Source organism: Parasteatoda tepidariorum, chromosome 9 (assembly GCF_043381705.1).
Source record: "Parasteatoda tepidariorum isolate YZ-2023 chromosome 9, CAS_Ptep_4.0, whole genome shotgun sequence".
In the NCBI taxonomy this organism is placed as follows: Eukaryota; Metazoa; Arthropoda; class Arachnida; order Araneae; family Theridiidae; genus Parasteatoda; species Parasteatoda tepidariorum.
In genome coordinates, this window is record NC_092212.1 from 62,868,154 (window position 1) to 62,881,556 (window position 13,403).

A 13,403-nucleotide genomic window follows, 5' to 3' on the forward strand; every position below is an offset into this window, starting at 1 on the left:
GATATTTTTCAGGAAATGCTTCAGAGGAAAATAAAGATATTTGGACTAGGTAACATTCGCACTCAAAAAACACGATTTTATATTGGTTCCATTCTCCAAAGATTTGATCGAAATGAGGAAGCAATAGAAATTTTAGAAGATGTTTACGCACAACAAAGCATTTTATTAGGATTAGATCATTTTGAGACTTTGATCACATTGTGTAGTATGCCAGTAGTTTTAAATGAACTTAAACGGTATGATGATGCACTAAATCAAAATAGTATTATGTTGGAAAAATTTCTAGAAATGTTTGGTTTAGAAAACCCTCTGACTATACACTCTCTGGAATTACGAGCAGATATTTTGACAGAAACGGATAAGTACGGCGAGGCTCTATCTTGCTGTAAATGTGTTTACGAATACAAAAGAAGAGAGCTAGGGCCTTCTCATCCAGACACTTTAATGTCACTTTTTAAAGTAAAGTCTTTGTTATATTATCAAAGTTCATCTGATAAAGCTCTCAATGATTTGCAAGATTTTTTAAAAATTCAAGAAAATGTTTTAGGTCCAAATCATCGATATACGCTAATGGCTGAGTATGAATTAGCAAAACTGTCATTCAAATGTCATAGATTTAGTGAGGGTTATAAAATAGCTAAAAGATATGTCGCGAAACTAAAAGCTATCTCAGGTGAGAATGGTTCAAAGGTTTTAAAAATGGAACAATACTTAGAAGAAATGGAAGATGGGGTTGATATATTCAATTTACTAACATCAAAGTATAAAGCTCCGAAACCAAGCGCATCACTTATGCAAGATATGTATCAATTTGAAACTTTTGATTCTGAAGGCACAACATTTCTTCATTTTGTTGCAAGGGAAGGACACACGTCTTTAGTAAATTATGCATTGCGGGTTGGATTCAATGTTATGGTTGTAACCAATACAGGAAATACGGCACTACATATAGCAGCGTCCGAAGGTCATACTGAAATTATCGAGTTACTTCTCATGCACGTTAAAGAAACTAACTTCAAACAATTAACTGCTTTTATAAATGCTAGAACAAGAAATAGTAGAAATTCTGCATTGCATGCAGCTGCAGATGTTGAAACTGTCAAGACTTTGCTCATGTACGGTGCCATCTATAACATACGAAATAAAGATGGTAAAACACCAAAAGAATGCGCAACGGTAGACAGCATTTCTGATTTTCTTCAACTAATTGAGGAATTTTTCATTGGTGCCTTGATTGGAGATGGCAAAATAATATCTAAATTCAAAAAACTCTGTCCAGAAGATAAATTAGCAGTTTTAAATGCAAGAAATGTGTTACATCACACAATTCTGCAAGTTGCTGAGAATTATGGGTATAAAGAAATTATTAAAACCATTGAACTTCAACTGCAATTAGAATTTTTTTTTCGAAAATTGTTAAAACTTTAATACTTCCCAAATGCTAATGTTGGTAAATTGTATTCTATACAACAATATACTTTATGGTACATTATGAGTGCCTCCGAAGCAATGGGATGAGGGAATTTGAATAAATTTGATATTTTTACCTTAAAATAACTGTGTAATAAACCATAAAATAGACCATGTTAGTTTTAGATAAGGACTTTTTACAACTAAAATATAAAACAATGAAATAAGAGTAAATTTTTGTCTAAACATGTTTGATAAATATATTTTTGTAATGATTCTTATAATGCATGCAGCATACTTTGCATCTAGACCAACTCATATCTTATATTTTTTGTATAAATGGTTTTTCAAAGTTGAAGCTCCATTTCAAAATATGTAATGTTTTTACGAGTCAGGTTTTACTAGCATCCAATCTGGTTATTTTTATGATTTTTAGGAAAGAGTTTTCTTTTTAACTGTCAAAGTGTAATAACAATTGGAGAGCCTAGTTGAATAGATGTAGCGTTATATATATTTGGTAAATAAATTCATGAAACGATTCTTATAATGCTTGTAGCAGGTTTTGCCTCTGGATCAATTCATATTTTATATTTTTTGTATAAATGACGAGCAAAGTAAAAGCTCCTACTTAAAATATGTAATGTTTTTACTGGTGAATAATTCTATCCATTCTGGTAATTTTTTAGAAAGAGTTTTCTTTTTAACTGTCAAAGTGGAATAACAATTGGAGAGCCTAGGTGAATAGATTAAGTGTTTAAGTGTATTTTCAAAGTGGAGTAAGAAGAAAATACGCTGTCCAAACTATTTTGCTATAGAATTAATAGAAGGTGGGCTAATACTTTTGCGCCTTATTTAAACTACCGCCGCCTAATTTAAAAATAAACTTATGCAATCACACTCACAAAACCGATGTTTATTTATGTTAGAATTAAATATGGAAAGTAAAAACGAATCTGTTGCAAATAGAAAACCCACAGTGATTCAACCAATTTAAATTATTTCTCTTGTTCAATTTATATCTATCTATAAATGCTCCTAAAAATGTCACTTACTTGCATCGACGACTCATCTTTTCTATTAAATTCTCAATCGCAAGCAATATTATTTAATGTTGGACTGTAGTTAGCAAAAATAATCGATTCTTTATTAATTATGTACCTGTTTATTGTTATTATATTATTATTATCTACCTATTTTCCACTTAGTGTTTACAACAAATTATATGCTTTAATCCTTGCTACTACAATCAATAATAATACTGCCAAATGTCACTGCCACTACTACACAACTTATCTTGAAAAGGAACATTTGTAAAAAAAAAATAATATTTCATATTTATCTCTTTTTTTTGGAGACCAGCGGTTTCTGAATATTGTTCCTCGAAACCCAAAGGTTCCCAAAAAGAGGTCACAGAGGTACTGAAAATTAAATTTTTTTTTAACCAGTTATGATTTTTGAAACCTGTAATTAAAATTATGTCCAATTAATAGTTTATTATTTAATTAATGTTTGCGTACTTTGTATGAAACTTTTTAATTGAAATGTTTGTGAAGAAATAAATTTCATAACATTGTTTTTCATTTCATTGTCTTTTCTTATAACAAAAGAATGAATGAATTAGAAAAAAAAAATTATGCATTTTGGAAAAATTACATCAGCATTTCGCATCGAATAAAAATAAGCAAATTCAACAATGAAGAATTATTTTTTTCTAATAACCATTCTCATCGTTTTCATTTCAATAAAAAATGATATTTCAGTTTATTCATTTTTTAGTTTATGAATGCTTTAAAATCAAATTTTAAAAAAAACTATAGTTGCCTCTGTAGGCCTATGAATTCAACAATCTGACATGAAACCTAATTTTAACACTGGTATTGATAAAATAATTTGTTATGATGAACGATATGATGATACGAGAAAATTTCATTCATGCACTAAAGGTTTTTGGAATAACAAATAAAATTTAGATCAATTAATATTTTCAAAATAAATAATAGTGTTTCGTTAATTAATAAGATTACAATTGCTGATGAAATTTATTCATTAAGTCTCGGGGTTGGAACTCTGAGACTTAATGAATAAATTTAGTCTCGGGTCTAAAAGAGACTTGACCATTTAGGGTACCACTGCCAAAACAAATTAGGAATCTCTCAAATAGACTATCTGATGTTTCTCATTTATTTTTTTCTCTATTATAAAGTGTATAAATATTTGTGAACTTTTTCATGAAAGTATCTTATAAATTGGAGCTGAAGCTTTTGTTTTGGGCATAGCTTAAAAAGCTTATTTCAGAAAATAATCATAGTTCAGAAAGCATGTTTAAGAAAATAGGTACCGATGAACAATCGTATTTAACCTCTTCAGATCTGATATGACAAGTTTCAAGAATGGTCTGAAAATTGTATTAACCCCTTAACGATCGGTTAATTTTCAAGAAAACGGTCATAAAAGTGCCTATTTTTTAGCTTTTGTATTTGTATTACGGATTTGATTAGTGCTGATATCTAGTCTAAAATAAACTATCTACAATTACCTTAAAAATATCCTGGTACTGCCATCTGTTGCGTAAAATGAGAAATAAAATGCTTCCCGGGCAAAAGAAATGAATTAGTTTTATTCTTATTGGCGTGTTACTACTGAACACTCCAGCCTGTCACTATCACGGGAGCGAGAAATAGAGGGCGAAACCTCACCCCGTCATTTTCACGGAAGCGAGAAGGAAGGAGTTAAAGTGGCATCTAAATTTTGAAAATTATATATACTTTTAAGCATTCTTAACTTAATGAAACATTTTTATTTAGCTAACAGCGGTGTGAAAACTTCGAAACTGATAAAAATATTTTATTTCGTTTATCGTGATGTGAAAACTTCTAAACTGATTCTTAACTGATGAAAATAATTTTATTTCTTTTATCGTGGTGCAAAAAATTGAAAACTGATTCTTTAGAGATTAAAATATTTTTATTTTGTTTATCGTGGCGTGAAAACTTTAAAGTTAATTCATAACTTTTAAAAATAATTTTCTTTTCTTTATTGTTATGTGAAAAATTCTAAACTGATCAAACTATTTATTTCGTTTATCGTGGTGTGAAAGATTCAAAACTGAGTTTAAATTGATAAATATATTTTATTTCGTTTATCATGATGTGAAAACTTCAGTCATTCATCATCATATTGTATACATTTGATTCGACTTATCGCCATTATATTACTCTTGTATATTATCTTGTATATAATTTTCTTGTTTTTAGCGATGTGATTTTAAATATCACTAATTTCTTAGTTTTTTTTTAATCAAATACTTATTCTACTGTGCAAATTGTTCTGACCAGTGCTATTATTTTCTAACTTGACAGTGGAGGTCACCTTCAATTTTCTTCTCCACTATATAAATTTCTTAAATAATATCATGATTTCTCAATTTCGGCTTCGTGCCTAATTCACCATCACTTCGTGCAATTTTCACTATTCCCAGCACCTTTATTGCAGAAGAAAGAAGCATCAACAGACGAAACAAATTTAAGTAGTAGCAATTATACGACTTAAATTCTATTTCATCACAGAATATAGTAGTGATCTTTCCTTCTTTCTTAACCAAAAAATATTGGAAGTTAATAACAACATTTGTAACCTTATTTCTTATAAGGTCATTTCTTAAAAAAAAAAAAAACATTAGGTATTGGTAGTTAAATTATTTTTCTATGAACATTATATCTTAAGCAAAGTATTTGTATTTCCCATAATTTATTTTACTGGCTAAACACTCGTACGAAGTTAAAAAAATAAATACTCAACAAATGGTATTGGTTAATGCAATGAAATCAAAAGTCATGCGCTGAACTAATACCGACGCAAATAATTAAGTTGAACCAGTTTTAGTTTTTCATTTAGTTTTTTAATTGTTCGTCTAGTTGCCGAGAAAATTTTTGAGGGGGAGACTATCACTTACGCCATGTTCCTTTTTTGATCTCACAATTGTTATGATCAAACATTGAGTTGATTCATAACAATTGTGCTTTTAAACATAAGGACAATGTAGCGTTGTCCTTTGAGGTCTTAGATTTTAAAAAAACATTTTCCATTCACTATCATTATATTAACTATTTCAAGATGGTTGCCATTAGCAACGTAATGTAAGGGTATCGCCTGTTTTTAATTTAATATGTCTCTAATTTAAATATTATAACAATTTTTCTATAAGCTTCTATAAAAACGTCGAAGTCTGCTTTTTCAGAAATCAATTTATAATTACTATTTAAACTATTTGATTTGTAGTCGCGTCAATAAGTTCAAATAAGAATCATTTAAATCACATATATACAATAAATTTATCACCGCTTCCATACCTGAATCGATATCAGAATGTTCCGATAAGAATTTATCAGTCATCTCAAATTACCTCACTCGTATTGGCAAGGCTTAAAGGTGTTAAACCATTTCTCTTTACAGCATTAACTTCGGATAAACATTCACTCACCTGTTTTAAGATATATATTTAATAAGAAGAAAAACTACATTTTAATAACTACGGCATAAATTTGATAAATTCGGTAACATTTTATGAATTTCATTATCTGAATCGAGATAAGATACGGAGTGTTTTTTTTAAAAAATAATATCCGTCCTCTTTTATAATGTGAAATTGAAACTCTTATCATTTGTATTTGCCACTTCGAACAATACTTAGATTCATTTGACATGGTTTGTTTTTAACTACTACTATGTAAGGTAAGAAAAATTTTAATATTTATATACTTTTAATGAAAATTTACAGTTGAAATAACTGGAAATGATAACAAATCTGTAGGTCAAAATGGAAATAGAATTCAATTAGTGTTAAAAGTAAAATAAACTGTTTTATTTATGCCCAAAATAAAGACGTTCAAATTACACTGAGGAGCAAACAGTTAGTTACATTTTTACAAATACTTAATCTTGTTTAATTCGGGAGCAGGGATTCTTAATCTGAAATTAGTTTAACTCCTAAAGATACGGAGTTTTTTAAATAATATTTTTTGTAGAAATGTTCAAGTTTAAAAACGTTATATATAACAGTGATTAACAACTGGCGTCCCGCGAAGCCTATTTTTGTGACCCGCGAACTAAAATACATTAGTTGTACTCTTTCTGCGGACAATTTTTGTAAGTAAAAATCTATATGCGATTAAAATACTTTTCTTTCGATAAAAAAAACCTGTACTCTTCGTTTCTGTGAAATTTAACATACCAACGATGCAAAAAAACTTATTTCTCAGGTAAAAATCTACTTATTTTAATTTAATTATTTTAATTAACTTAATTAATAAAAGTTCAATAGTAATATTTAATGTTCTTTCAAACATAAAATGAATCCTATATAAAATTTTGATGAAGTTGCGGTCCGCCATTTGACTGGTGGTTTAAATTGCGACCCCCGGCCTCAAGTAAGTTGGAAACCCCTGCTATATAACAAGAAGTCGCGTAAATGTTGCAACAAACTTTTAGAGAAGTTAAGGCACATCATCAGGATTAAAATCGCATGGGAAGCCGTGCCCTGAAATGTCGTCGAACGTGTCTATAGACGCTTTCCTATTATGGTCTGTTCAGAAGCACACGAAGGAACAGTTAATAATCGGGGAGGAGCCCCTAGGGGAGCATGATGACATTTCCGGGCTTGGATTCCTCTGCAATTTTAATTCCAATGATTTACCTTAATTCTTCTACAAGTTTGTGATAACATTTACGTGATATATTTATATGATATATAACGTTTTCAAATTTGTACAGAGTGTCAAAAAAAAGGACCACCCTGAATAACTTTTGATCTAATGATCTTCATGTTCTAGGAATCAAACTTAATGGTTAGAGGGTATGATCTTAATTATGCTAATTAATAGGAGCAAACGATATTTTAAGTTAGGAAATCAGATACAAAACTTTACTTTCTCTGAATAAACATACCTTTTCTTTCCTACGGATTTGGACTTCTGACCCCAAAATATAGGGGTAGCCGCAATCTTGAAAATATGTCTGGTCAAGAGACCGATCCAATGTTTGGACAACGTAGTGTTAATTTTAATTTTTGCGTATTTTGCCATATCTCGAGATCTTTTTCAGAAAAATTGAAAAATTTTTGAGCACAATTACAAAAGTCGTTCATCAACAAAATTCGTTGTAAAACATTAATTTTAGTAAATAGTTATTATTTTTTTATTATTTCACTTATCAATAGTTGAAAAAAATATGAATTTAGTGGTATAAAATGTTTTAGATAATTTTAAAGTGGGTCATTTTACATGGAAAGATACAACATTTGAACAAAACCGGAAGAATAGTTCCTNTTTTTTTTTTTTTTTTTGTGCAGCGTTCATTTTGACAGAAAAATTGTCTGAAAATGTCTAGTTTAAAAAAAACTGTAACTTGACGAATGAAACCGATTGCAAATTTAAAATTAGCGATACGAAGGTATCTATGATCTGCTAAATGATCTCAAGTGACAGAAAACCAAAAAAAAAAAAAAAATCCCAGAGTAAACGCATTTTGACCTGAGAGAAAATGAGACTCAAATAACATATGTAAGCTTTTAAATGTTCAAATTGTCAAGATTCAAATTAAAAAGAAAACTCTCGCAAATAAATAAAAACAAAAATAAAATCAAAAGAAAGTTATCCAGTTTAACCGCAGTTTTTGCGTTCACATTAATTAAATAAGTAGTGAAATAACTTTAAAGTTAGCATAATTTAAAATAATAATAATAATAATCACCCACTCCTCAAAATATTATTGCATAATTAAGCGGATTTATGTTGTTCGGAATTTGTTATGAATGAAAAATATGTTTTTTTTCATATATAACAGATAATTGTAACCACAATTAACTGTTAACAGCGGAATATGCTTCGTTTGATTATGACTTTTTGAGTTTGATTTGAGTTTGAGTTTGATTTTGAGTTTGATTTAATTTTGAGTGACACTTTTTCTGAAGAAACATATAAATTTTTCTATTACAAATTCGATTTATAGAACAAAAATAATCCCTAAATCCAAATTTCATAAGCACCTGACAATTGAGAAGCCTACAAAGACAGATGAACATTTGGCATAATAAATGGAATAAACCCAATTTTTGGCATTTGTAGAAAAAGATTCAGTTAAAGCATTACTTGAGAATCGTGCTACCTTCACCTCTTTAGACCCGCAAATCTGAGCAATTTCACAAATTTGAACACCCCAACAACCTAGTCCTAGTGTTTTGAATTCAATTGGGCACCTGGGCCGCGAAGCGATCCCTATCCCATTCATCTGGAATTTTAACACTGTTTTGGTTGAGCATTGAGGTAAGCAGGCAGTGGCACCCCCAAAAAATATGCAGTGCTGTCAACTTCAACGCTTTTTGCAAGTTTAAAGAGTCGTAGACAATTAACCCTTTGCACTCGAGAGGTGACTGTCAGTCACCGCTGTCGCCTGTAAATTACCCACCACTCTAAATATGACATTTTTTTCACGTTAATGTTTAGTTACCACTTAATTCAGTGATCTCCGGGTATTATAACGTAAGTTTGTGAAAAAAATCTTTCAAAACGTTAGTGGTGGCGTCCATTTCTTTAACTGATGAAAGAGCTTCGAGTGCAAAGGGTTTAAAGCCTTACCACAAGAAAGCTAGAACAAAGTGGCATTTTGCATAAACTTTCGAATATTTTACGTGCAGTAGAATGTGGAAAACTTTTTTAATTCAAATTTGTAAAGCAAAGAATAATTCATTAAAAACCAGATTCAGCTACCACTAGAAGAAATTTTACCAAAAAGCGTAAAAAGTTGGCAGGACTTGACCGAGGTGCCCACAATCTGAAAACATTAAAGCATAGTAACAAACTTTTCATAAGACTATAGAAAATTTCATTTCCACATCAGTCTTATAAAAACAATTAGAGGTTTTGCATCACTCCAAACAAAAGGAAAATAATTTTAGCAGATGTGATTGCTTTAAAGCGTGGATATTTTTCAAAATTTAGTTGCTTAAACTTGCATCGTACAGTGAAGTAAATGCGGCGTTCCCGCGGGCCTTGGAAATTTCTAAAAAATGTTACGAAAGTGAAACAAATGCTGATAGTTTAATTTCTGTGCAACTACCACTAAAAATTATTTTCCCAAGAAAGTAAATATGCAAGAAAAATTCTAGCGTAAGCCCATTTTAATCTAAGCTAAGAAGTAAATATGTCCCAAGATTAATAATATAAATAAAATGTAGTAGTAAGATTTTTTCCCCTCAAATAATAGCCACAGAAAAAATATTTGTTTTACTTTCGTATCTGGCTGTTTTAATTCAAATAAACGACACGATTTTGCTTGCAATAAATATAGCATTCTATTCCCAAGAAGAAAAAAAATTTATTCATTTAAATTGTATGAATTAGAAACCAAAACTTGATATTTGAACTTTCTTCTACTTGAAAGAAATTTGCTTTCGTAAACAGAAATTAATCTTAGCACAGTTGCTCCCCATTAGGTGGAATTATTAAAAAATAAAAAACTGGTAGCATAATTATTTCATCATAGCTTTTATCATATTGAATAGAGAGCGCAAAATTAACCTAAGTAGAAATAATTTAGGCTTACGCGCGTGTAAATTCCCTGGTAACAGCTAAAAGGCAGGAAAAAAAATTTTATTGTTTAAAACTAATTTGCTTTATTGTAAATATTGCCAACTGTAAATATTGTTTAAAACTATTGTGGTAACAAACTCAGGTATTTTTCTATCTGTTAGCAGCACTATTATTATCTATTTTGTTTGGTGGTCTTAACCTTTTCGGGAGGGCGAGTCATACATGTATTCGTACGGAACCAGAATAAAACTGAAAAAAAAATAAAAAGCGGTAACTTAACCCCTCGGAGAGCACAAAATTTTTGAACAAAACCGGCAAAAAATATCTATTTTTTTATCTAAAAAAACACGCTTTAGAACATTGTCTTTTCTTTTGGTGGGCAATTTTGATATACTGCGCTTTCGTTCCATGGAAAAAGGCTATATTCAGAGATGCCAACTGATCCGGTCATGCCAATAAACGGTAAATAACTACAATTAAGATTTGTAAATATTTGACTATTTTTTCTTTTTTTAATGGGTATAGCACGACTTAAATACCATAAAGTAAAGTGGTGAATTATATAAGAATAAGAATTATTTAGAAATTGTAGTGGATAAAAGTGTACTAAATTTAATTTATTAAACCAAAAATCACAATTTATAAACTACCACTTTAAAATATATATTTGCTGTCCGGAGCAAGTTGGCATCTCTGTATATTTTATTCTTGAATGAATAAGTGTTATAGCTTACAATCCTGTGTGATTGATAAATATCATTAAAACAATTTTTTTTCTTAGCTTTCACATCGTAATATTCAATTCTCGAGTTCATTCATTATTTTCAAATATATTCGAGTGTGAAAAATTATAGTAGCATAAAATACAACGCCGCTCGAATTATCTCGAGTGTGCACAGTTTGGTCTGTTTAGACCTCTCGAATTAACTCGAACGCGCAAGTTAAGGGATTGAGTTTGGACAAGGCTTAGTTTTTGCAATTTAACAGTCTTGTTTTTGCTTTCACTTTAATTCTTACATGTCTTATAAATTTCAGTTCAAAGGGCAACTAAATAATTTTTATTTTGAATTAACCGTTTGAGTGCTGAAGAGTTTTCTTATATATATACTAATAGTGCGGAACGAAATGCGTAGTAATTTCATCGCACAATAAAACTCACAATTGAGTAAAATGAATAAAAACTGCGATTAATATGAATTTAACTGCTCTCAATAGATGCGAAAATTATACTAACCAACAGTAGCGTCTCCGCATTTTCGGTACAAAACAAGAGACGCGTTATCGCACTTCTCCGCATTTTTGGCACATAACAGGTGAAGCGCGATAGCGGTTCTCCTCACTCAACCGGTTAAGTAGTGATATATTAAGTAAATCGCCGGTCAGGTGGCCGAGCGGTTAGCGTGCCTGACTGCGAAGCCATAGACTGCGGGTTCGAATCCCGCTCTGGGCATGGATGTTTCTCTCTCTCTCTCTCTTTGTGCTGTCCTCTGTTGTGTGTGTGTGTATGATGTGTGAATGTGGCCCACCATATAAACGGGTATTTGTGGCAGTGTGGCGTGGGCAATGTTGCTCGCCTCCGTAACTTTGGTTCACAGGTGCCCACTGGGTAACGCGAAATGAGCAACAATTCTGGCATAGTGTAGGCAAAAGATTCAAATTCAGTGCCTGCCATTCGAAAAAAAAAATATTAAGTAAATCAAACTATTATTACTCCACCCCCAAATAAACTGCTATAGAAACATTTCGCCTACCAGTTTAATTTTTTTTACCCTGATTGTGGCCTTCCTGATGATGCATATCTGACTCGCCCATCTCGAAGTGGTTAAGCAAAATTTCTGTAGTGATAAAAATTAGTTATGTGCTAAGTATTTATTTTGATTCATTTTGTAAGGTTATTTTGAGTAATAATTTAAATATTGCTGAATAGTATTTAATCTATCCGCCCGTTTGATAAGCGAACATATTAAAGACGGATGTAAACTCATTAAATTTGTCTAACAATATATTGTTACATAATGTTATAACAATAGAAATGTTATTTTAAAAAAAATAATAATAACTTGAAACAACAATTTTTGCGAGGAAATCATCGGAGCTAGTTAGAGGTAGTGAACACTCAAAACAGCGGAGACCCTTACATTCGTAGGATTTTTTTTTTTTTTTGCAGCGCATTGTTTTGCAGTCGTAAACCCCAAATTGGGTCGGCTGTTCAACGGTGGTTATAAAATAAGTCCCCTTGCCGTCAGACTAACTGTGGGAGGTTTTCAGGCTTTTCCATCTTCGTGTCAGGCAAATACGAGTTAGTTCCATCAAAAAGTTTTCCACGAAGGCAAAATTTCTCCCAATACTTGATCCGGGAGTTCCCTTGTCTCTTTTACTGGGTTCAAAATTACAAGGCTAAAGAGTTGAACATTCGTGGTCTTAAATCCAATCTCGATCAGCTGTTCAAGGAGAGGTGTGACAAACTATTTAGAGCCGTGCTGACTCTAAATAGAGCACCAATGAACTGAACTGGGTTCGAATACCAGCGATGGCTGGTCGATTCGAATTCCGCATCCGGTTCGCGCAGACTACAGTACTCTGGCGTAATATATCCTCAGTGGTTAACGGATCATGGGTTACAATTCCCTTGCCGCCAAGCAAACCCTGGAAGGATTTCATGGTTTTTTCACTCCATGTAATGCAAATGCGGCTTAGTTCCATCAAAAATTTCTCCAAGAAGGTAAATTTCACCCAATCCTTGATCCAGGAGTTCCCTTATATTCTGGGTTGGGTTCAAAATTTGAAGGTTACGTTGTTGAACATTGATAGTCGTAGACCCAAAATTAGGTCGGCTGTGCAACGATAATTGTAGAATAAAACAAGTTATTTTTTTAAAGAAAAATGGGATTCATCTCTTTTCAGTTGGGCCGTAGGAGGTACGTATTCTATTAGTCTTCATAAATGGGATATATAATACCTCTCATCATCAAATCATCATCAAATTAAGATTCAGAACATCGTAAAATGATACAACTTATACTTATATTTTAAAACTCAATTCCTTTTCAAACATGTGGTGCTTTTTTTCAAACATATACCGCCATGACAAATGGTGCCAACTAGGTAGTCGGTTAAATGAGTCGGGAAAGTTTGAAAATACTGTAATGTGTTGTTTAATGCTTAAATGGGATCAATTTAGTGAATTAGCTAACAGTCTACTTGGAAAGCTTGAAGGACTTATTTGCATATATGGCAGTACTTTTACTTTCGTTACTTGTACCGTCGGTGCAAGTAAAAAGTACGTACTTTTACTTGTACTTCGTTACTTTTTAAATTTAGTACTTTTACTTGTACTTTCGTTACTTTTTTAGGGAAAAAGTACAAGTACTTGTAACGGAAATGTCGAATGAAATCGTTACTTTTTTC